The sequence below is a fragment of the Stegostoma tigrinum genome, chromosome 3, assembly GCF_030684315.1.
Source record: "Stegostoma tigrinum isolate sSteTig4 chromosome 3, sSteTig4.hap1, whole genome shotgun sequence".
Taxonomy (NCBI): domain Eukaryota; kingdom Metazoa; phylum Chordata; class Chondrichthyes; order Orectolobiformes; family Stegostomatidae; genus Stegostoma; species Stegostoma tigrinum.
In genome coordinates this window covers 11,215,873-11,242,279 of record NC_081356.1, presented here as the reverse complement: position 1 = coordinate 11,242,279, position 26,407 = coordinate 11,215,873, and the positions used below count along the sequence as shown (strand labels likewise).

Below are 26,407 nucleotides of genomic sequence, written 5' to 3'. Positions count from 1 at the left end.
CTACAGTGTGGGAGGTGAGCTTTAAATATGGTCGCTGTAGATGCAGGTCTGGAGACTGTTGACTTAAATATCATAACCTGTAATTTTGAAACTGAAAAAAACAAAAAAAAAGTTTGATGGAGAGCTGAGACCTTTGTTTATGTTCTGGTGAATCATCCTCAATTAAATTAAATTTAAATTCCATTTTTGGTGGAGACAGATTGACAGAATTAATTGTTTTAATAACATTTTTAAAACCTACAACCTCTGTGTGCTGCAGAACTGTTCATTATCAATCTGGGAGGTTTTGTTAAGTGATAATAAACATTGCAAACTTTTTAAATTGACAGGATGTCAATAGCATAAGCAGGAGCTAATCATGAAAGAGGAAAAATGAAATTCCACTTTGAATTAAAAATAAGATGATATTACACTTTTGAAAATGGTGCATTTATTTATTTTCTCAATAGGTTATTAGACAAGAAGAAAAGCATCAAATTTCACATTTAAAGAAAAATGTTTTGAGACTTATGGTATTTTATTTCATTAGGACTTATGTCAATGATCTTGGCTGACATTTCAGTCCAGTACTGATGGAGTGCTGCATTGTCAGGAGTATCATCTTTTAGAAGAGATGTTAAGCTGATGACCCGCTTAACCTATTTGGAAGATTTAAAACATCCAATCTCAACTTTTGAAGAGGTGCAGTGGAGTTCTCCAATATATTTTCCTCAGCTAGTGCCGTTGTGGACAGATTATCTGGTTATTTATCTGTTGCTCTTTGTTGCATCTTGCTGTGTTCACATGATTGCTGTGTTTCCTACATTACCTAATTATTTTACGTCATTACTGTTTTTGAACTTCCTTCTAGTGTGATAAATTGAATCCGTACTAATTTCCATGGATTTTCAAGCCAATTAAGCACTGCACCTACCTAACAATCTGCAAGTCAAAAGCCACACAACCAATGTCAGCATATTTATATGGCAATTGGTTCTGTGGTGTTACAAAGTTCTTGAAGTTACACTCAATTCACCAGGTTAAACAAGAAACTTGGCGTGCAACCATGGTAAGAGGCAGTGGAAATATTTCACCTTCTGACTGGTCAATGCCTTTTTATTCATTTACAAGGCACAAGCAGGGAGTGTGATGGAATACTGTCCACTTGCCTGAATGGGGCCAGCTCCAACCGCACTGGGAAATCTCAATGTTATCCAAGATACAATTCCTCACATGATTGTTAGCCCATCTGCCATCTTCCATATTTGCTTCTTTCACCAATGACATACAATGGAAGCCATAACAGCATGCACCATGGACAAGACGCACTCATTAACTCACCAAGGCTCCTCCAACAGCAACTTCCAAACCCACAAACATTTCCACATCAGAGGATACTGGCATTACTTACAAGGGACCATCATTGCAGATAAGTGTCCATCAAAATCACACACCATCTTAACTTGGAAATATTCACTGTCACTGGGTCAAAATCCTTGAAATCTATTTCTAACAGCAGTGGCTGTATTTAAATCCCAAAATCTGTAGCAGTTCAAGAGGTAGCTCACTACCAACTTTTCCAGGGCAATTAGGAATGGTAAATAATTATTGGTTTGGTTAGCAATGTCCCTGAATGAATAAATTTGTGATTAATTTATTCATTTAATTTTAAATGATTAATTTATGCTGAAGTTTCCACACAAGCCCATTAAAAAAATACCCTTCAGGGCTAACAACTTGCCCTTCCTCAGTCAGCCAAGCCCTGTTCCCCTTTCACAGAAACATAAAATTGTTATGGTGCAGAAGGAGGCCATTCAGCCATCATGTTTATACTGCCTCTCTGAGCATTGGTGCCAATCTCCTGCCATTTCCAGGTACCTTTGAACATTGTTTCTCTTTAAATAATCATCCAATGCCCTCTTGAATGCCTCAACTGAACTTGCCTTCACCAGACTTCCAGGCATTGCATTCCATTCCCTAGCTGCACGCTGTGTGCAAAAGAATTTTCTCACCTTGAATCTTCTTCTTTTGCAAAACACGTTAAACTGTGCTCTCTGGTTCTTGGCCCACTTATCAGTGGAAACAGTTTCTCCCGATCCACTCCATCCAGTTCCGTCATGATTTTGACAGCTTCTTTCAATCCTCTCTCAGTCTTCTCCTCTCCAAGGAAAATAGTCCCTCGCATTCACCAGTGTCAGAGCTGCCGCCAATCCCAATGTGTCAATACTTTCTCTTTCCTGGTTCAACAAAGCAACCAATACAAGAAAAAGTAGCTCCCATTCAGGCCAATTCCTTCAGGAAGATTACCTCACCTTCTGCGCACCGCCTTTGATCAGTCTTGAATCCATTCCGACTTCATACTGAAAATTTGAATTTAATTTGGCAAAGTGTTTTAATAAACATGCAAGACCTACTAATATACTAAAAAACACAGGATTTTTGCCATCAGGAAGCATGATCCACTTGATTTGCTGCTATCTTAATAACCAACTTTCATCCCATTGCCAGGAAGTTGATACTTTGCTTAATTGAGTTCCCCTGTTGGCCTCATTTTCCAGTCTCGGAAGTTTCACATGTTTCCGCCCATGAATTTTGAGTTGGCACAAGGTTTAATGATTGGATAGACTGAATGGACCAGAGAGTGTAGTCCTCCTCATCACAGTTCATTATGGTTGTGTTTCTTCATATTTAACTTTATTCCTCCTGGAGTCCGGTATTAGAACAGAAATCTTGTACAAGTTCAAGCCGAGTAAAGTTTTGTGTGAAAGGAATAAAGGAACACGCATGCCGATTGCTGTAATTCGAAACAGACTTCACAGGAAATTGTTTGATTTCCTCTTATCCATGCTTGATTTATTTCTCACTGCCATGGGACTGAGACACACCCCAGGTTATTACTGACCGCATCCTTGGGTGTGGGAATGATTTAATGCCTGCTGGCAAATCCCAACCTGCCCTCATCACACAGGAACAGCACAAGATGGTAGATTGTAAAATCAGGCAGCGTTTAAGGAATATGGACTGCAGATGGTATTATTTCTTCCCCTTCAATGATACAGCATCACAAACCCTAATGGGAAGATACAGTGAGGAAATATGTATTGGAAGAATGCATTCCATCAAGAAGGCACTAAGATAGGATTGTCACCTTGTCCGTGAAACCACCAGTCATGATCATCTGACTCAGGATCATCCCAGAGAGCTGTGGGTGATCTCTATATTACTTCTTAAAATTGTAAACTTTTGTGACAACTCTGAGAAGAGTAGGGCTTAATTTCCAGCATATTATGCCAGTGAGACATAGCATTATGATTTGTTGGAAGTTGGAGTAATTCATTTCAAAGAATCCTCACAGAGTTGAGGCAGGCATTTGGCCCATCAAGTTGACACCAACCCTCTGAAGAGGCTTGTTGACCTGAGTTTGTCCATCCTGAGCTTTAGGAAGAAGATATCATCTGAGCAGATGGTTTTGTGGAGATATATTGTACTCCCTGCTTTCATTTATGTCAATGCCAATAAGAATAGCCTGAATAACAGAGGAGAAGCACTACAGTGAGACACAAACTTGTACTGGAGTGATCCTTCAGAGGACACTGGTGTGTTAAAGGGGCATTTGCACTGCCTATAGGATCAGGAAGGACCATGCAGTTTGTTCCTCGTGAGCTGTAGCCTGATACGATTTGCACAGTTTCATCATCCAAGTTGTAAAACACAGAAACATCAGAGTCAATCAAGCAAAAGGTGAATTTCAGAAGATGATCAAACTTTCTGTATAGTTAATCTCACACAACGTGTCAGCAGTGTAAGGAAATTAGAAGCTTTTACAACCATTAATATCATAGAATGTCCTGAAAAGGCAGGACGACTCACAGTAAAAGCCACAATAGACCTGGGAGCTACCATTACCCATTCTGAAAAGCATGTGCATCAGCAAATGGTATTTCTTGGCACAACCTATAGGAGAACGTCGCACATCTTATAACGGATCACCGATTCCAAGCACTGCCAAAGTCACATACCACTGCTTCTTTATTGATCTATCCGCTTGCTGAGTATCCCAATTTACTTCAGCATGTCAGATATAAACTGTTGCAATTTACAATTAAATTAACATATATATATATAATATGTATAAAATATATATGTTAATAGTACAAAATAATTTCCAGACACAGCCGATGCTTTGAGTGCAATAGTACAGATAGCCTGTGGTCATATGACAGCATCTGGGTACTTGGTTTTTTTGCGCATTGATCCTATAAAGGAAAATCACTCCTACTCATTGAGAGGACACTGAATGTTGCAAAGATTATCCAAGAACAATGGAATTCTTTTTCAGGGATAAGATTGTCTCTCTTCCCTCCACCTTTCTATAGAATGAAAATCCTCAGATGTTTGTGTGTGCATTTTTTAAAGGATGCAAATGCATTCTTCAAATTGTTTGTCAATAATCTTTGTATCTTTGCTTGAATAATTTTGTGTTTCTATTGAACTAGGTACTGGTTGGTTAAAGCAACCAGGCTGACCTGTTCTTAATACTGAGCCTGACACAGCCTGAGAGCTATAAAATTGACCAGATCACTAACCTGGATAAATGTAAAAATTGTTATGGCGAGTGGAGGAGTGGAACCAGAAGAGGAAACAGTGCACCCTTCCAACCTTGGCCATCACATTTAATATTTCATGACCTTAGTATTTTTCAAATGCTTGACAATTGATGAAGTAATTCTGTAGTGTAGTTACTATTGTAATATAAGAAAAGGACCAGCCAATTTATCTACAGCGTGTTTTGACGATGACAATATTAGGAGGATAAAATAATCAGATTTTAGTGCAATTGGTTGATAGATAATTCATGTCTAGGTTCTGAAGTTGTGGAGTGGACTCTTTGCATCGATCTGAAAGTATAATCTTCATGTCTCATTTTAAATGAGATAGGCAGCACAGCGGCTCAATAGTTAACAATGCTACCCCACAGCGCCAGGGACCTGGGTTTGATTCCAGCCTCAGGTGACCATCTGTGTGGAGTTTGCACATTCTGCCTGTTTCTGCGTGGATTTCCTCTGGGTGCTCTGGTTTCCTCCCACAGTCCAAAGATGAACAGGTTAGGTAGATTGCTATGCTAAATTACCTCGTAATGTCCAGGGATGTGTATGCTGTGTGGTTAGCCATGGCATATGCAAGGTTACAGAGATAGGGTAAGGCGGTGAGTCTGGGTGCAATTCCCTTTGGAAGGTTAGCATGGCTTTGAGGGGCTGAATGGGCTGCAGGAATTCTATAATAAATTTGATGGTGCAGCGCTCCCAGTACATTAGATTTTGTGTTGTCCTGGGATTTTTTTAGCTTACGTTTCTTGAACTGAGAACCACCTGACCCAAGAGGTGGCAGTGTTACAATTGAACCATGGCTGACACCAAAGCAGGTCATCAGTGCACAGTTACCTTTAATACAACAAAGTCCAGAGCGAAGCGAGCATGAGTCACCCGGTTCTTTCAGTCTACTGTGTTTACCTTGGCAAGCATCACTGTGCAGTATGTTGACTGCAGCTGGTACTACTGGGCCTTGGATCATTGCCCACACTGATCTCTGTGCTTGCTGCTGTATTTATAGTTCCCAAATCTACAAAGCCCTGAAGTACAACAACCTAAATTGCAGTCATTAGAAGCTGAGGTGCAAAGTGCTATTTTACCTTCTCCTTATCAGGGCAATACTTTGCCTCTGTCACAAAATTCATTGCCTCTGCCCTTTGGAAGAATAATCCTGAGTGTAGCTGTGAATATGAGCTCTGGACACAAGTGGCACATCTGTCATTACTACACCTCCTCAGAAAAGTCTGCATGTAGGCACCTGATTTGTCAAACACCCTTCTTTTCAGCTCCAAGATCTTCAGGTTCTGAAGTTGTTAGCAACTTGACCCTGCTCAACGAAGGTGACACGTGTCAACCATCCCCCAATCCTCCAGCCCTCTGATGCTCAAGGAATTGCAAGGTGACACACATCCTCACAGGCATGATAAGGAAAAGATTATGTCAGTGGCCAAGGAAAGACATAGAGAATAGTAGGCATGTTACCCTGCCTCCCCATGTCAGTTCACTGAACTGGCTATTGCCAGGCCCGTGAGAGAGTTGGTATTCAGTGCCAGTGCAAGCACCTTCCTTCACATGGCATGAGAGCCTTTCATTTGCTTCCTCCCACGGAGACTGAGTAATCCATTTTGCCACTACTCTTCCTCTCTGTCTTATCATTGTTATTTTTTCTTTCTCTTTTTCTTCATCCCTTTCTGTTGTTTCTCTCTTCCCGTCAGATCCTCAATCATTCTCTTAATCTCTATGTCTGTCTGTCTGTCTCTTTCCCATTCCCTTCGTTCCCTTTCTTTGTCTCTCTCACTTTCTTTCTTGCACTCTCTCGCTCTCTCATCTCCTGTTACACATGCAGCAGGACTTGGTGCCAGTCACACTAGAACTGCAGACATCTTTTTCTAGTCTGTGCAGCCTCCTTCTCCCTGACTTGTTGTTTCTGTCAAATCCTCATACCATTTGTTTTACAATGTGGAACACAGTGTCACAAGCGAGTGCTGCCTGATAGCTGACAAAACACAGATTAGGTTTTTAAGTGACCAACTGTTGATAACTTGAGCAAGAATACACTTTTTAGAGACTACATTCTAATTTCAGAGTTCAACCAACATCCCTCCTCAGATGACATGTCCATCCAAGGTCTCCTGCAGTGCCACAATGATGCTACCCGAAGGTTGCAGGAACAGCAACTCATATTCTGCTTGGGAACCCTGCAGCCCAATGGTATCAATGTGGACTTCACAAACTTCAAAATTTTCCCTCCCCCTACTGCACCCCAAAACCAACCCAGCTTGTCCCTGCCTCCATAACCTGTCCTTCCTCCCACCTATCCCCTCTTCCCACCTCAAACCCCACCCCCATCTCCTACCTACTAGCCTCATCCTGCCCCCTTGACCTGTCTGTCCTTCCTGGACTGACCTAGCTCCTCCCTAACTCCTCACCTACACTCACGTTTACTGGCTCCATCTTCGCTTCTTTGACCTGCCTGTCTCCTCTCCACCTATCTTCTCCTCTATCCATCTTCTATCCACTTCCTCCATCTCCCTATTTATTTCAGAACCCTCTTCCCCTCCCCCATTTCTGAAGAAGGGTGTAGGCCCGAAACATCAGCTTTCCTGCTCCTCTGACGTTGCTTGGCCTGCTGTGTTCATCCAGGTCTACACCTTGTTATCTCTAAATCCAGATGGAATATCCTCATGGTTTCCTGATTGTTTGTAACCATTGTAGGAAAATTCCCAGAAGCCTTGAGGAAATTTTTATTATCTGGACGTTTTATCTCTTTGCTGTTTGTGGGGTCTTGCTGTGTATAAAACAAATGCCTTGTTTCCCTTCATAACAATCATGACTTGCAACCATTTTTCAGATCATGAATGGCAAAATACAAATTGTTCTTTCTTTTTCTTTTATCCAACAGTATTCCCATTTTGCATGGACGTGCACTGCAGAACTGCAATCGATATATAAGTGAGCTGATCCCCGAATGCTGTGCAATTCTTTTCAGTCCTGTAGTGTCAAAGAATGATCGTACTAAATATCGGGAATAACTTATTAGCGTGATCTCCTTTCAAATGTACCAGAAAATCAGCGAAATAAATTTTAATGGAAATTAAATGTAGGAAATGGTTACATTTGGGGTCTTTAAATAGTGATGAATGGAATCAGGTGGGGTAAGAAATAGGCTGCCAAAAGTCCAGCCCAAACAAAAGGTCAATTTAATTTTGAAGAACACTTCTGCCCCCTTGTGCTCTTAAATTTTCTGAGTGGTAATTGAACTGGGCAGGGAAGCCTTGGATGCAACCTGGGGTTGGATGGTGGCTCAGTAGTTAACCCTGTTGTCTTGCAGCACAGGATATTCAGGTTCAATTCCACCCTCAGGTGACTGTCTGTGTGGAGGTTGCATGTTCTCCCTCTGTCTGTGTGGCTTTCCTTCCACAGCCCAAAGATGTGCACGTTAAGTGGATTGGCCGTGCTAAATTTCCTATGCTGTCTGTGGATTTGCAGGCTAGGTGGATTAGCCATGTGAAATGAGGAGTTACATGGGTAGGGTAGAGGATAGAGGGGTGGTTCTGGGTGGGATGCTCTTTGGAGGGTTGGTGTGGACTCAATGGGCTGAATTGTCTTCTTCCACGCTCTGGGATTCTGTGACTCGCTATGAATGCAAAACCTTACTGTGTGACCTGGAGAAGGCTATTTTTCTAGCTCTGCAGTAGTCACAGCATTGTCAACTAATGATAGGAGGGGTTGCATGGTGACTGTGGCAGTTTTGCCACTGAAAAGCATCCCTCATTCTGCAATTGCACATTTCCATGCTCACTGCTGGAACTTTACATCCTAACTGAAATTGTGTGGGAAGTAGGAAAAGCAGCAGAGTTGAAATGGCGATAATAAAGTGTGGAGCTGGATGAACACAGCAGGCCAAGCAGCATCTCAGGAGCACAAAAGCTGACAATTCTGGCCTACACCCTTCATCAGAGAGGGAGATGGGGTGAGGGCTCTAGAATAAATTGGAAGAGAGGGGGAGGCGGACCGAAGATGGAGAGAAAAGAAGATAGGTGGAGAGGAGAGTATAGGTGGGGAGGTAAGGAGGGGATAGGTCAGTCTAGGGAAGACGGACAAGGCAAGGAGGTGGGATGAGGTTAGTAGGTAGGAAATGAAGGTGCGGCTTGGGGTGGGAGGAAGGGATGGGTGAGAGGAAGAACAGGTCAGGGAGGCAGAGACAGGCTGGGCTGGTTTTGGGATGCAGTGAGGGGAGGGGAAGAGCTGGGCTGGTTGTGTGATGCAGTGGAGGGAGGGGATGATGTGGGCTGGTTTTGGGATGCGGTGGGGGAAGGGGAGATTTTGAAGCTGGTGAAGTCCACATTGATACCATTGGGCTGCAGAGTTCCCAAGCGGAATATGAGTTGCTGTTCCTTCAACCTTCGGGTGGCATCATTGTGGCACTGCAGGAGGCCCATGATGGACATGTCATCTAAAGAATGGGGGGGGAGTTGAAATGGTTCGCGACAGGGAGGTGCAGTTGTTTATTGCGAACCGAGCGGAGGTGTTCTGCAAAGCGGTCCCATAGCCTCCGCTTGGTTTCCCCAATGTAGAGGAGGCCATACCGGGTACAATGGATACAGTATACCACATTGGCAGATGTGCAGGTGAACCTCTGCTTAATATGGAAAGTCATCTTGGGGTCTGGGATAGGGGTGAGGGAGAAGGTGTGGGGGCAGGTGTAGCACTTCCTGCGGTTGCAGTGGAAGGTGCCGGGTGTGGTGGGGTTGGAGGGCAGTGTGGAGCGGACAAGGGAGTCACGGAGAAAGTGGTCTCTCCGGAAAGCAGACAAGGGTAGGGATGGAAAAATATTTTGGGTGGTGGGGCCGGATTGTAGATGGCGGAAGTATCGGAGGATGATGCGTTGTATCCGGAGGTTGGTGGGGTGGTGTGTGAGAATGAGGGGAATCCTCTTTGGGCGGTTGTGGCGGGGGCGGGGTGTGAGGGATGTGTTGCGGGAAATGCGGGAGACGCGGTCAAGGGCGTTCTCGACCACTGTGGGGGGAAAGTTGCGGTCCTTGAAGAACTTGGACATCTGGGATGTGCAGGAGTGGAATGCCTCATTGTGGGAGCAGATTCGGCGGAGGCGGAGGAATTGGGAATAGAGGATGTCCAAGTTCTTCAAGGACTGCAACTTTCCCCCCACAGTGGTCGAGAACGCCCTTGACCGCGTCTCCCGCCTTTCCCGCAACACATCCCTCACACCCCGCCCCCGCCACAACCGCCCAAAGAGGATCCCCCTCATTCTCACACACCACCCCACCAACCTCCGGATACAACGCATCATCCTCCGACACTTCCGCCATCTACAATCTGACCCCACCACCCAAGACATTTTTCCATCCCCACCCTTGTCTGCTTTCCGGAGAGACCACTCTCTCAGTGACTCCCTTGTTCGCTCCACACTGCCCTCCAACCCCACCACACCCTGCACCTTCCCCTGCAATCACAGGAAGTGCGACACTTGCCCCCACACCTCCTCCCTCACCTCTATCCCAGGCCCCAAGATGACTTTCCATATTAAGCAGAGGTTCACCTGCACATCTGCCAATATAGTATACTGCATCCATTGTACCCGGTGTGGCCTCCTCTACATTGGGGAAACCAAGCAGAGACTTGGGGACCGCTTTGCAGAACACCTCCGCTTGGTTCGCAATAAACAACTGCACCTCCCAGTCGCAAACCATTTCCACTCCCCCTCCCATTCTTTAGATGACATGTCCATCATGGGCCTCCTGCAGTGCCACAATGATGCCACCTGAAGGTTGCAGGAACAGCAACTCATATTCCGCTTGGGAACCCTGCAGCCCAATGGTATCAGTGTGGACTTCACCAGCTTCAAATTCTCCCCTGCCCCCACCGCATCCCAAAACCAGTCCACATCATCCCCTCCCTCCACTGCATCACACAACCAGCCCAGCTCTTCCCCTCCCCCCACTGCATCCCAAAACCAGCCCAGCTTGTCTCTGCCTCCCTAACCTGTTCTTCCTCTCACCCATCCCTTCCTCCCACCCCAAGCCACAGCTCCATTTCCTACCTACTAACCTCATCCCACCTCCTTGACCTGTCCGTCTTCCCTGGACTGACCTATCTCCTCCCTACCTCCCCACCTATGCTCTCCTCTCCACCTATCTTCTTTTCTCTCCATCTTCGGTCCGCCTCCCCCTCTCTCCCAATTTAGTCTAGAACCCTCACCCCATCCCCCTCTCTGATGAAGGGTGTAGGCCTGAATTGTCAGCTTTTGTGCTCCTGAGATGCTGCTTGGCCTGCTGTGTTCATCCAGCTTCACACTTTGTTACCTTGGATTCTCCAGCATCTGCAGTACCCATTATCTCTGATAGAGTTGAAATGGTGGATACTTCTGGTTTTGTTGTTGCAAACAATGCTATTCGCAAGATCTTCCCCAGAGACTTTGATCCAAATCATCCGGTCATCCCATTTTCTCTAATTCCTTCTTTTCCATTTGCTTTAAATAAAACTTAAACTTTTATTTTACTTTATCAAATTCACTTGATTTTGACTCAAAATCATATTTTCCCAAGACAAAAACAAAATTTATTTTGCTCTTTTGCCTCATGACTTCAGACATATGAGCTTTTGTTAGTAGGATGCCTTCATGATAGAATTCTTTTACAGTGATCAAAGACTCAGACAAGGAAGCATTCTATGGTTTTGACAACTAGGCTGTCATTATCCTTACATTCATGTGTCATAGGAGGACTGCCATCTAATATGTATAGATACAGAAGCAAAATGCTATGCAGGTGTTGAAAATCTAAATGAAAAACAGAAAATGCTAAAATATTCAGCAGGTCAGGCAGTATTTGTGCAGAGAGGAACAAAGAAATGGACAGCAATGAACGTCATATATGCAATTGCAGCTTAACAATTGGAAAATCAGTGGAAAACTTGCATTGCTTGAAAGGGAACATGCTTGTCAGACACTTAACTGGCCAATGCCAAGCCTTCCTTGAGATTTATGACCCTAGGGCTGGAAATGGCTGTTGGCTCTGAGCTATTTGGTGTCAATAATAAACCTCTTTGAAAACCTGCCTTTGTAGAGTAAAGGAAATTTTACCTTTACTCATGGTGTAGCTGCTTGAAACTGATGTTACTTCTTGGTGGGCGTTTGAGGATTGAAGGTTTTCTGTAAACACATCGAGCTCGTATTGACATTTTCTCCGTGTGATTGGAAAGATTTATTGCGCACAAATGGCTTCTGCCTGTGCAGGTATGGGACCACCCACCATGACTGAATCTTTAGTAGTTTTGAAGCTGTTTTGAAACTCTGAGACCTCTTCCTTGAATGATTGAGGACATGTTTCTAACACCAAACCTCATATCTCATATTCTATAGTCATTCTACTGGCTGTAGAAATTTCTGAAGCTTTACTTCCTTTTATTACTAATTGAATTAACAGAGATTACTTCCTTGCCTACCTGCAGCGATCTGGCTACCTACTTTAGGAAGATCTTCTGCAAATAATTGTGACTACAGTTAATCTTACTGCTTCGCTTAAACATATTCTTTGCAATAATTAAACAACTTTACCTCCTTATCTTCTTAAGAAATGGCTGATTCTCACCAAAAGAGACAACTGGGCTTTTGGGATCAATTTGGGGAAATGTTACAAGCTGTCATTAAACATGTAATAATAGGCACTTGGCTAAGTCCAAGATAATCAGGCAGAGATGAAATGTTTTTCTGAGAGGGAACTCATGCTTAACTAATTTATTGGAATTCTTTAAAAAGTGACATGTGTTGTAGATAAAGGGGAACAAGCAGATGTATTGTATTTAGATATCCAGAAGGCATTTGAAAAAGTTCCACATCAAAGATTATTGGTAAAACTAAAAGGTCATCACGTAGGGGTTAACATTACTGGCACAGATATAAGACTAGTTGGCTGATATGAAGCAAACAGTAGGAACAAACATGTCCTTCAGGTTATCAGGATGTCATGAGTGGTGTGCCGCAGGCATCAGTGCTGGAAGCTCAACTCTTTACACTTTATATAGACGATGTGGATGAAGGGATCAAAGCTATGGTAGCTAAATTAGCTGATGACACCAAAATAGGTAGGAAAATGAGTTGTGAAAAGGGCATGAGGAGCCTGCAAAGGGAAGCAGATAGGTTGAGTGAGTGGGCAAAAATCTAGCAAATGGAGTACACTTTGGGAAAGTTTGAAATTGTCCATTTTGGCAAAAAGAATAAAAAAGAAGCATATTATCTAAATGATGAGAAACTGCAGAGTTCTGAGTTGCAGAGATTTATAGGTCTCCTAGTACATAAATCCCTGAAGGTTAGTATGCAGGTACAGCAAGTAGTCAGGAGAGGTTAATGGAATAGTATGATTTAATGTGAGTGGAATTGAATGCAAGGAAAGGGAAATGATGCTCAGCTGTACAGGGCATTGGTAAGACCCCATTTGGAGTACTGTGTACAGTATTGGTCATCATGCATATGGAAGAATGTTAATGAATTGGAAGCAGTTCAGAGAAGGTTTCCTAATCTAATAGTTGGAATTAGCAGATTGCATCATGAGGAAGGCTATGCAGGATGGATCTGTATCCTCTGAAGTTTGAAAGAGTCAGAGGTGATTTAATTGAAACTGAAGGGACTTGACTAGGGAGATGTTGAAAGCATATTTCCTCTTGTGGAAGAATCAAGAAGTAAGGGTTTAGTATGAAAATAAAGGGAAGCCCATTTAAAACAAAAATGAGGAAACATTAATTCCCTGAGGTTTGTGAATCTTTGGAATTCCCTTACTCAAAAGACAATGTATGCAGAATCTTTCAATATTTTTTGAGGCATAGGTGGATAGGGAGTGAAAGATTATCAGGGATTTGCAAGAATGTAGAGTTGAGGTTAAAATCAGACCAGAAATGATTTTATTAAATGGTGGAGCAAGCTTGAAGGGCTGAGTGGCTGACTCTTGTTTCGTGCTCAAATGTTTGTATATATCCCTGAGTCCAACAGGATAGGAAAGTGCAAAATTTCAGATTTAAGTATGTGAATGATTGCCTGCTAGTTTCCTTTTCATTAACAGTGGCTAGGATTTAATGGTCTGTGCACAAAGTTTGTAGGCATCAAAGTATTAATACCAATCCACCCACCAACCCCACCTCCTACCTGAAACCTTCTTTGCCACTTCCAATCTTACTGAAGGATGGTCAGAGGACTCCTGACCTCAACTATGGCAAAGCATCTGAAAGGATCAAGACATGTTCTCCAGTATCCAGGTTAAAACTAGTTTCTCTGCTATTTAGTTTACGTATACCAAAATTCATCCCTGAATGTCTGGATAATCAAGAAAGTCAAAATATTACTTTAGTCACAACTCCAGTCACATTTCCCAGGAAGAGTTCATCCTGTCACCCTATCTTTCCCATTTCTGGAGCTGCTGCTGGATGCTATGATCTGTGTTGGTCTTTTTATGCTGCTGTTGCAGTCTTACCACAATGTCTCTTTTTGCTCTCACAACTCTCTACAAAACAGGCCAGGCTCTGTTCTCCCTGTGGAATTTCTTCACGGCTTGGACTGTGCCCTGTTCCTTAACATGCTTGCGATTCCTGTTTATGTGAGTGTTTGTTTCTTCCCAATCTTTGTAAGTACTTTCATTTCTGTAATTCCTTACATATTGTAGTTTGTTGATTTATTCCTGTATTGCTAACCACATACTTTGCTTTCTTCTGCTCTATATTCAACTTCTCTATTGACTTTCCCACTGTGTGGTTCAGTGCCTAGATACCCCTTGAAAGCTACTACTTGCTGGTCTACACCAACACTGAGGTTCACTTTAGGTATTTCCCTTACTTCTAGTTTTGAATCACTGCGCCAGCCTTACAATTTACCATCACTGGGTTTCACTTCAGGCTCTCATCACCTAGTTCCATGGGTCTGGTCACTATTGCCACCCTGTGGTAATGTGAGATCTGTGCCCTTGTAAGTTTAACAGCAGCACAATTTATTTAGCGTAACAAAAGATTGTGAGAGAGATATCTTACTTGGAACCCTTTAAGTCCAGCCTCCAATTCTATGACTATGTCACCATGTACCTCCCTTTATACATGCTCAGTAGCTATACCTACAGTAAAGGTACCGTTCCCATTACTCAACAGCCAAGACTGGGCAGCTTTCCTGCTGACGGGAGACTGATGAGTACCTCTGGTACATTTATGTGGGCTTGGCCACTATATTTTCTGCAGCAACAGGTCACATTAATCACAGCCCATTGTTTCAGGTCTGACTAGGTTAAAGACTATCAACCTAAAAGGTTGAGTGGAATGTTCCCCCGCCTAGGGTGGCATAAGCAATGGTAAGGAGGGTGGGAAAGAATGGAAAGAATGAAAAATATCAAAATCTCAATGCTGCGAAAAAACTTTGTGATTTCGCCTCAAGCCTTAAGTGGCAACGTTTAAGCTCCAGCTTGCCTTTTTTATACATCACTTCCAATTTTCCTCTCCATTCCCAAGGAACTCAATGGTTCCTGACATCAAGCAGAGTGACTAGTTGGCAGCTGCACCATGCCAGAAAGGTTGACCCAGCTCGTCATCCAACTGCTTCCTCACCATAATGTCCATGCCCCTGCATCCTCTATGGCCAACATTCTCCTCAATCCTTTGTTCATTCAAGTCAGCATTAGCATATCACAGCTTTATCACGGCTATGCCTACTCTCAGACCAACTCGACACCACTTCATCCTTTCAATACTTCACTCATGGACACCTGTTACTTTACCTGTTTCTGTCTGATCATTTGGCAGTGACACACATGTATCCCATGTATCTACACAGGATGCAAAAGGTGTAGCAGCATAAGTAAGCCATTAAGCCTATTGAATCTGTTCTACCATTCAATGAGATCATGGCTGATGTGATAATCCTCGACTTCACTTTCCTACCATTTCCCCACAACCCTTGATTCCCTTGCTGACCCTCTGCAATAAAAAAATTACACAAATTCACTTCCATCCAAGAGAAGAAATTTATCCTCATCTCTGTTTTAAATGTGTAACCCTTATTCTGAGTTTATACTCTCTGGTCCTCCTAACCTTTCTGTAGCTACTTTGTCAAGTCCTCTAAGAGTCTCGTATGTTTCAGTAAGGTCACCACTCATTCTTTTAAATTCCAATCAGTACAGACCCAATCCACATAGCTTCTCCTTACAAGACAGTTCCTCCATACCCAGGGTCAGGCTAATGATTGTCACCTGGACTGTCTCAGTGCCAGTATATCTTTCCTTAGATAAAGAGTTCAAACTATTCACTGCATTTCAGCTGTTGTCTGATTAGTGCCTTGTTTGGTTTTAGAAAAATCTCTCTATCCATTCCCTATGAAATACAGGCCTACATTCCATTTTCCTTCCCATTACCTTCTTAACTTAGATGCTAGCTTTTTGCAATTCATTCATGAGGACTCTCAAATCCATTTGTTCTGTAGTTTTTGCAGGTATTCTCCCTTTCAATAATATTCAACTCTTCTATTCTTCCTGCTAAAGTACATAACATCACACTTTCCCACATTGTATTCCATCTGCCATGTTTTTGACCACTGTCTTAATCTGTATATATCCCTCTGCAATCTCCTTGTATCATCCTCACCACTTGCCTTCTCATCCAATTTCATATCACCTGCATACTTGGCTTATGTACATTCACATTTCTTGCTTAACTTTATTAACCTTAGATATATTTTAAATAATTGTGGCCGCAGCACTGATCCCTTTGGCACTGAACTAATTACAGGTTGCCAACCTGAAAACACCCCCTTCTCCCAACTCTGCCTTCTGTTATGAGACAATCCTCTATCCATACTATCACATTACCTTCAAAAGCTTTATCTTATTTAGTAGCATAATGGGCAGGAACCTTGTCAGAATCCTCTGAAAATCCAAATATATTAAATCTACTGCTTCCCCTTTGTCTGTTGTGCTTGTTAACACCTCAAAGAATTCTAGTCGATTTGTCAGAAATGAAATTTCCTTCATGAAGTCATGCTGAAACTGCATGGTCATAGGTACTTTTAAATGCCCTGCAATGAATGCTTTTATAATGGACTCAAGCTTTATTCCAGTAGCAAATATTAAGCTAACTGGCTGATAGTTGCCTTTTCTTTTGTCTCCTTCCCTATGTAAATAAAGATGTGGCAGTTTTTCAATCCTTTTGGACTTTTTCTAGAATCTAAGGATCCTTGGAAGATTGATACTGATGGCATCTTATGGTTCTCAACTTGATTTCTTAGTGCTCACTTTGAACTTACTTGGTGGTTGTCAGCCTCTGTCTACTTTATGTTGCTTTATTAGCACTCATTCACTGACTTCAGCATTGGCCCACAGCCTGCCCAGTTCGGTCCGCCTCCCCCCTCTCTCCCTATTTATTCCAGAACCCTCTCCCCATCCCCCTCTCTGATGAAGGGTCTAGGCCCGAAACGTCAGCTTTTGTGCTCCTGAGATGCTGCTTGGCCTGCTGTGTTCATCCAGCCTCACATTTTATTATCTATGAGTTTTCCTTCCCTGTGCGTCATGTTCTTGGTGATAATGGTCATGCACCACAGGGTGAGGGTCAGTTTCTGGCTTCCAGCATCTGAATTGTTGTTCAGCTGTGCTTTAAGAGCATTGCCAGAGGGGTGAAAGCCAGTAGGTGCCAGCCATAGTGACCGCTCCACCTCTGCAACCACATGATTCCCTGGGAAAGGCAGCCAAGAGACCAGTTCCATAATTACTGAGGCAAAGAGAGGAAGACTACATGAGATAAGACATTCCGAGCTATTACAAACTGGGTGTTGGTCGCTCAACAAAACACTTACCAAAAAAGGGGAAATTCCACCTTCTCTGCAAAGGCTGCTTGACCTGCTGAGCATTTCCAACACTTTCTCTTTGTAAAAATGTAGATCCCTGGGTTTATTGCATTAACCGTTCAGCTACAATTGAAGGCTTTTTATGATCATCCGTGTTGCTGGTAACCTACAAACAGTGCAACCTAAACTTTGAACCACCACATTTTGACCAATCAGTTAAACGTCTCCTGGTCTCCTGGCACTACCTGTTGTGTTTAGACAGCTGTTCTTTTTGAAGTCACCTTCAGTTATACCTTGTTGTTATGCCAACTCATGTATTAACAATGAGGAACTCTGAGCTAAGTACACAGCATAGATAAGGGCTCATTCCTTCGTACATTAACCTGTCTAGTAACTTTAAAAAAGATACCACAAACATTTAAAAATATGTCTTATATTTCAGCTGTGCTGCTATCTTGTAGCCTGTTCATCAGCTGTGTAACTTTCAGCAGGAATTTGATCAAAAAATGCTTGCAAAGCCTGAACAAGAAAAGAACATCTATATTTTTTTCAATATTATAACTAAGGTGGGGAAGCACTGAGAGACTAGCAGACAACTCAATAACTCACTGCTCCCGTATTTGAACCCTCTCGCAATGAAGACCAACATACCATTTGCCTTCTTCACCGTCTGCAGCACCCACATGCTTACATTCAGCGGCTGATGTACGACGACACTCAGGTTTCAGAGCATATCCCCCTTTCCTATTCAATCATAATTTCAATAATCTTTCTTTGTTTTTGCTACCGAAGTAAATAATCCCATATGTATCCACACTGTACTTATTCTGCCATGCATTTGCCCACTGATTCAACTTGTCCAAATCACACTGAATAGTCTCTGTATCCTCCTCACTGTTCACTCTCTCGCCCAGCTTTGTGTCATCTGAAAACTGGGACCTATTACATTTAGTTCCCTCATCTCAATCATTAATACACAAGCTGAATAGCTGGGGTCCAAGCATTGATTCCTGCAGGACCCCAGTAGTCATTGCCTACCACTGGGGAAAAGACCCATTTATATCTACTCTTTGTTACCCGTCTGCCAACCAATCCTCCATCCATGTCAGTACAGCTACCCCCAAATCCATGCATTTTAATACAACATTTGTAAGATTGTTATGTTTTCGATGGTCTGTTTAGTTTAAGGTAAAATTGATCCATGAATGAGTCAGGCAACTTGTTCTGAATTCCACCTGTGAACACACTTAGGTTGAAATGCAATCATCTCTAGGTTAAAGTTCAGGTATTCTAAGGTTAAATCGAGAATCGAGTTGGGCAAATAGATATGAAGCTGGAAAAGCACAGCAAGTCAGACAGCATCCAAGGAGCAGGCAAGTCAATATTTTGGGTCAAACCCTTCATCAGGCATGGGGAAGATGGAAGGGAGCCCAGAAGTAAATACAGGGAGGGGTGGGTCTGGGGGAAGGCTAAGTGGGATGGTGATAGGTGAATGCAGTTAGGCGGTTATTGTAATTGACCAATGGGAAGGCTGGAGTGGATAGGTGAGTAGGAAGATGAACAGGTTAAGTCAGGTCAGGAGGGAGAGGGCTGGACATGGGATAAGGCTGGCGGTGAAGAGATTTTGAAGCTGATGAAGTCAATATTGAAGCCATTGGGCTGTCAGCTCTCGAGGTGAAATATCAGGTGTTGTTCCTCCAGTTTACATTTGCCCCCATTCTGACAGTGGAGGAGGCCAGGGATGGACATGTACCAGGGGAGTGGGAGGGGGAATTGAAATGGATGGTAACCAGAAGGACGGGTTGGTTGGTGCATACAGAGTGCAGATACTCTGCGAACCAGTCCCCGCGTCCGCATTTAGTCTCCCCAGTATAGAGGAGACCACATCGAGAGCAACGGATACAATAGATCAGGTTGAATGAAGTGCAGGGGAAACTCTGCAGGATCTGGAAGGATTGTTTGGGACCGGAGGTGAGAGGGGAGGTGTGGGGCAGGTATTGCACCTCTTGTGGTTGCAAGGAAAGGTACCGGGTGTGGTGGAGAAGTTGGTGGGGTGCGTAGAGCTGACATGGCAGCTGTGGAACGAATGGTCCCTGTGGAAAATGGACAGGAGTGGCAAAGGAATTATCTTTTTGGTGGTGAGGTCTGATTGTAAGTGGCAGAAATGTTGGAGGATGATGTGTTAGATTCAGAGGTTGTTGGGGTGGTACATGAGGACTAAGGAGACTCTATCCTTATTGTTGCTGGGGGGACAGGGTTTGAGGACATAATTTCAGAAAATGAAGGAGATACAGTTGAGGGCATCCTTAATAACAGAGATTAGGAAATTACGGTCACTAAAGTAGGAGGATATCTGGAATGTCCTGGAGTAAAACGCCTCATCCTGGAAGCAGATGTGGCGGACATGGAAGAGTTGTGAGCATGGCATAGAATCTTTGCAGGAGATGGGTGTGAGGAGGTGTAGTCGAGGTGTTGTGAGAGCCAGTGGATTTGGAATGGATGTCAATGGTTTCCCAAGATGAAGACGGAGACGTCCAGGAAGGGGAGGGAAGTGTCAGAAATGATCTAAGTGGATTTGGGTGATTGTAAGGAATAGTTAATTCAAACTTCTGTCAAGATATAAGGCACATGTAACACACATTGTCATAGGGATGGACTTTAGGAAGGAATAGCTCTTGGAAGCTGTTGTAGGATCAGGTTTCAGGCCCTCCAAACATACTCATGAGCCTCTCAGACCTACAATCAGTTTGCAAGAATCTAACAGAGAGAAAGAGAGTAAAGAGATAGAAACAACCGGTCTGTCTTGTTCAACACATGGTATGTGGGTGGGAGCTCATGCCTGCAGCAGAAAGAGTGTGTGAGAATTTGAAGGAGGCTGTAAGAGTTGCCTATCTGGAAAGAGGAAGGAATGTCCAGCTAAAACTTCACTTTAACTGTCACTTCAGGGTTATAAGTTATTTACCTGGAAAAGAAGAAAGGAAGTAAGCCATGGGAGCTGAGAATAGTTTTGAACTGGCTATTTGCACTGAATGAAAGGTCTACTTAAGGGACAATGTGAAGCATGACCATTGTGAGGGATTTTTGGTTGTTTTAAAAGTTAAAACTGAGAACATTTTCCTGAGAACAAGTTGCCTACAGATATAATGATTTGGGGTGATGTGTGACAATAAGAATCATAACATTTGAAATCTCAGTGTGTAATCCTTCCAGTTAGCCACTGGAAATGATAATAGCTTTTTGAAAGTTATAGTTTGGAACAAAATTGAAGAGTCACCATATGTTGCGCCCACCCCACACACACCATTGTGTTAATCTCTTTAAAAATGATTCTGTGCATTATTTTCACACATTGGGTACACAGGCATAGATGATGGAGAGTGTTGCCAGAAATTAATTAACTGAGAGATGCCTGTCTCCTTACCTTAAGGAAGACCCCCATAGCATGTGACAGTCCGGCATGACAGTGCCCATTGGCAGGCTCCCCTGGGAACAAGGAAACCCACAGCACAAATCCTATTCCCCGAACCAATCAGAGGCCAGCAGCTCTTCAATGCAGACAGCGCCAGCAGCTAAGGCCCAGGATCAGAGGGGGATCAAGGCCATAAGGTGAATGAAGGCAGGGTGGGGATTGTGATGGGGGGAGACCAGAGGCACGGGCAGGGGTATACTTTTGGTAGTACCTCCCACCACCCTCAATCACTATTTCAATGCCAGATCCCTCGATCAGTAAGTGGGTACTTGGATTCAAGAGATCCCCTCAATGTGCCAGGTATGCCAGGCTTTGCTTTATTGGATCCTGAGGTGGTGACTGCACCTCCTGGCACTGCTGGTATACTAACAGGGTGGAGTGAGGACCTGTGATGGGTGTTCATTGCCCATATTTGGGTCTCAACTGATGGTGAGATAACAAGGTGTAGAGCTGGATGAACACAGCAGGCTAAGCAGCATCAGAAGAGCATGAAGGCTGATGTTTTGGGCCTAGTCCCTTGATGGTGTGGTGTGCCTGGCTGCCCACAATCTTCCTGTGCCCTGGATTTAATAGAGGCAGGGACCAGAGGCAGCACTGTCTCCAACTGGCACCCCCCACCCTGATTCAAATTCACCCGCAGCTCCCAAATTGGCTCATGGGAGGACATTAAATTTACCCACAGAGTCACAGTGGATTATGTATTGGATTCTTCCTGACCGGTCACAGCAAACTGAGCTTTAAACATGGGCCCTGCTCACTCCTTTTAGAAACTGAAGACAGCCTACTGCCAGGGGATGTTAGAACTTCCTATCATTTGCTCAGTCCACTGACATTCCTTCTGCTGCCCCAGGAGAATCATAGAATCCCAGCTGATTGGAGGAATATGAACTCCATACAAGTAGGTGCTGATCTGCAACAAACGAACATTGCATTCTGTGGGCTGAATTTTGCCTATCTTACCCAACCTTATTAATATGCATCATTCAGTGCCCACCTCATTAAGGGCATTCCTTACCCTCAATTCCGGTCCTATCTTACCGTGTGCTGTTCTCAGAACAAGTCATCTCTGCTGGGATATCCCAGAATTCACCAGCAACCCTTCTGCCTGTGCCATCTTTAAAAGCCCATTTGTGCACCTGGACAAACACTGCCAGTCCAGAGGTGCCCCACACCGTTTCTGACCTTTGTCCCGGACATGATTAGACAGAGGGAAAATTAGCACCCCACCTTGCAAAGCAGGGACCTGGCAGCTCCTGCTGGAAGGAATGGTGCACAGGCATGATTTCTGCATCCCCCAGGACCAGCAGTGGAGGCTACGATAGTAGTCCTGGCTTGGTCTGAGGTTGCCACCCTATCCCAGCCGTCTAGTGGGACGCTCGGCACTGTACAAAGAAGATCAGTGACCTTCTCCAATTCACAAGCATTGGTGTCATGATCTTGCCTTCAGTACCTTTCACTCACTCTGTCTCTAGTACCTTACCAATCTCCTACTAAGGTTCATGCTGTATCATTCTTATAATTGCCTGCAACATCTTACCTCACTTGCTGTCGTCTGCACCACTTCAACCCCTAACACCACTGACCTGCATGCCCTGAGCACTGCCATTGACAGACTCAGTACATTTCCCAACTGTAACAACAGTAATAGCTCTGCCACCCACTTTCATCTCCAGTATTATATGCCCATCTCTCATTTTAGGAGGAAAGCAGCCCACAATAGGGCAGAAAGAGTAACGATGGGTGGTCGATTACCCAACATGTTGCTCATCACCCCTTAAGTGGAGTACATCCTGACTCTGGACAGGGCTGGTTGACTATGCCCAAGTTTCTGGACTGGTATCAGAGGCTGCTTTTGTATTACTGTGCCAGGGGCCCCTGAGCAAAACCTATCTCTCCTGGTTTATCTGAGGCTCACTAACAACTCTGACAAAGTTCCTGCCTGTGTGCCTGTGCTAAATGACATGGTAAGACAGAAGTAATCAAGGGGAAGCAAAGACCTCCTGGTATTATTGCTAGACTGTTAATCCAGAGACCCACATAATGTTCTGAGGATCCATATTCGAATTCCACCACAGCAGATGATTGAATTTTAATTCAGTAAAAGTCTGGAATTAGGAGTTTAATGATGACTGTGATTCCATCATCAATTATTGGAAAAACCCATCCCATTCACTTATGTCCTTTAGGGACGGAAATCAGCCATCCTCTATTGGTCTGGCCTATATTTGAGTCCAGAACCACATCAGTGTGGTTGACATGTGTGTGTCAACAGCCATCAGGGCAAATAGGGATGGGCAATAAATGCTGACCCAGCCACCAATGCCTACATCCTGTTAATGAATAAAAAACAATGAGCCTGGTATCTCTGCCTCAGGGGGCACAGTGTATAAAGGCAAGGCTGCGCAAGACAGTTTGTGGAATCAGTGGGCATCCAGGTAGGCTCAGAGTGACTGAGCACTAGGATAGAGAGCAAAGAGAGCACACATGCAACCTAGTCCAATCCATGAGTGGGAGTGTGTCCCTGTGTGCACAGTGTCCTTGCAGCATTATATTGATAGTTTCCAGTGCATCTGAGATGCATCACTAAAGTACAGAAGGGTCCTGAAAGTGGATCATGGGCGTTCTTAGAGGCTGACATATTTCAAACATCATTTTCTGTGGATGTGAGATGCATGCAGTCAGTCCCTGTGGAGTGTACCCTGAGATGTTTGTGCCTTTTTATTCAACATAGAGATCTTTCAGACTGCATCGGTGAGCTGAGGTCACCATCTCGAGGTTTCTCAACGTCTAGATTGTTGAGCAAGTTTGGTAAAATAGAACACTAGATATTAGTGAGATGAATTGAACCATGAACAAGGCACTTACCAAGATATAATCCCACTTGATTAGTTGCCTAGTGGGAAACTTGCTATAGTACTTGGCAAAAACATCCCAACTATGCTCTCTGATGAAGGGTCTAGGCCCGAAACGTCAGCTTTTGTGCTCCTGAGATGCTGCTTGGCCTGCTGTGTTCATCCAGCTCCACACTTTGGTATCTTGGATTCTCCAGCATCTGCAGTTCCCATTATCACCACCTATGAGGCAGGCCTCTCTGGAAAGCTTGTGCAATTCTGTCACAAATCCCACAATAGTTTACATCATTCAGGCCTGTTATAGGATTCCATCCAAACTAAATGTCCTGTCTGACTGGAAATCTTACCCAACTATATCTGGTGATTGGCAACAATGACTTTGAGAGACTCAAAACCCAGACTGGTATATTTCTTTGGCAGAAATGTGGTGTAATTCCTCAGTCTGTGATATGAAAATCATGCCTGTTGTCAAGTGGTCTGCTATTACACACTACTACCCTTGACCAATTTTACCCCTTTTGAACTCTTTGCAGCTTGGATACCTGATGCAGACATCAGTCCTGATTGACAAAATGATATCACCCCTTTAATATGCTACCAACTTGCACTTCCTTGTTTAGTTTCTGCTTTCACTTTCAACTGTTACTCACATTCAACAAGTAATTTTAGTAAGTACTTTGCAATTTGAAATGGGAGGTAAAGGTGATGCATTCAGTCTTCATTCTTCAATTCTCCAGCTGGGATATGGTCGGTTCTAAATCTACACATCTCTAAGTTCCTTTGAGTGCTGAGATCTCCTTCCATAAATTATTTGCAACACTCTGCTTGAAAATGTTTAAAATCTGACCGAGTGACACTTTCTTCAACTACACTTAAATGTATTTGTCATCCCCAAAAGCATGTGTTGAATTTTACTCAGACGAATTAAATCCACGAGCTTAAAAATATCTTTGAGGAACCAGCCAGCTAGTTCAAGAACTGATCCCACAGAATCAGACATAGCAAGTGAATGGATCAAAATCAACAAAGGCTCAGAGTTCGAGAGATGAACAAAGGCTCAAACAACAGCTGAAATGCTCATTGCATGTTAGAACATAGAACATAGAACATAGAACATAGAACAGTACAGCACAGAACAGGCCCTTCAGCCCACAATGTTGTGCCGACCATTGATCCTCATGGATGCACCCTCAAATTTCTGTGACCATATGCATGTCCAGCAGTCTCTTAAATGACCCCAATGACCTTGCTTCCACAACTGCTGCTGGCAACGCATTCCATGCTCTCACAACTCTCTGCGTAAAGGAGCCAAATTGTGATGATGTTGCAAATGTGGATTCACAGTTTGTTTTAATTAACTAAGAAATAGAGAACAAAAGCAAAAATATCATGCACAACCTGATCCCACAATGGCTTTGAGATACATTCCTGCATTATTGTTTTTATGTAATGCTGCTTGAGGGATAAATATTGGCCAGCTGGACATTGCCAGAACTTCTGTGTTTTTCTTCAAAATAATGCCATTAAGCCATGGTCTAAATGGTACCTGGGTTTAATGCCTCATCACAAAGATTTGATTACATTAGAGGTACACTTTTAAGTGAATTTTTGATTTATTATATATTATCCTTTCGTACTTCAGGCTGCGACAAACATAGACATTAAGATACGATTCTGCACCAAACTATTTCCACTGCTAGCAGAAGACAAAGTCAGTAGATTAAGTTGCAGGAATGCAATTGAATTCACAAGTTGTGACATGCTATGCTCCATCATGAACCATAGAGGGATTTGGCAGATTTGTAAACTGTACTGAGAAACACAGTATAGCAGAAATTTACTCTCTATTACAATCCCCGAAATGCAGTGAGCTGGTACAGAAAAATAGTTGTGATTGTAACACTGTTCTCTCATTTTATTGTTACAAACCAACATGGTGCTATCAGTTTGCACAGCAAAGGCTGTAAAATATACATGAGTCACAGTGGCTTTCAATTTTGTGCTTTAACTGCAGACATCTCAGATTATATTAAAACTATAACAGTTGGGGAAGGCTCACGATTAATGCAATCAACTCTCCTGAATGACTTTGCAGAACTAGTCTTGTGAACCAAAGAACTGAGTTACTTACTCATGAACTCATTTAACACAGACAGGATTAAAGGAACTGTGATAAACATGCAGTATTGGTCCATAATCTTCACTTACTTGAGGAAATCTGAAGTAGAAATCGGCGTGATGTACTGTTTCGTTGATCCTTTCACTTTGCCCATTCAAGTACGTGACATCTGGAGAATGACCTGTCAGCTCACCTCGAAAATATGAAGAAGAAGTTAATTATTACCTGCTAAGGTTGAAATTTGACACACCCACTACCAGCTGCCCTGCGCGTTTTGGAAGTGTTTACTTTGTTATTATAAGCAGTTAGTACAAACCCATCTGCTCTGGCGTATTGTCGGAGACAGTGCTCCGCACCCGTCTGAGAAACTTTCTGCTAAAAAGAACAGTTTTGCTTCTGTAGAAGAACTTCCTGCTGCAGATGAACTCCTGCACGAAGGGGTGGTGTGACTAGAAAACTTGTGACGAAGGATTAGATATAATGTGTTTATCAAAGCAGAATGAAATTTGGATTGTCAACTAAAAGAAAGTGTTGCATTGATAAATTGTCTTCCATTGCTGCAGGGCATCCAAAAGT

General features: G+C 43.3%; 1 protein-coding gene across 5 annotated transcripts in view; it reads right to left on the bottom strand.

Moving 5' to 3' along the window:
- The window catches only part of rassf6 (Ras association domain family member 6), a 72,178-nt gene extending 45,771 nt beyond the window's left edge, over positions 1-26,407 (bottom strand). The window contains exons 1-3 of one of the 5 annotated variants that reach the window (XM_048528179.2): positions 26,148-26,407; positions 25,921-26,024; positions 13,726-13,801 (exon numbers count right to left, since the gene is read on the bottom strand). The gene's annotated coding sequence lies outside the window, so the exon portion shown is untranslated. Of the gene's footprint in view, positions 1-1,991; positions 2,326-13,725; positions 13,802-17,400; positions 17,565-25,920; positions 26,025-26,147 lie in introns of those variants that run through there. The other 4 variants (XM_048528178.2, XM_048528181.2, XM_048528182.2 and 1 more) reach the window with 4 other exon arrangements.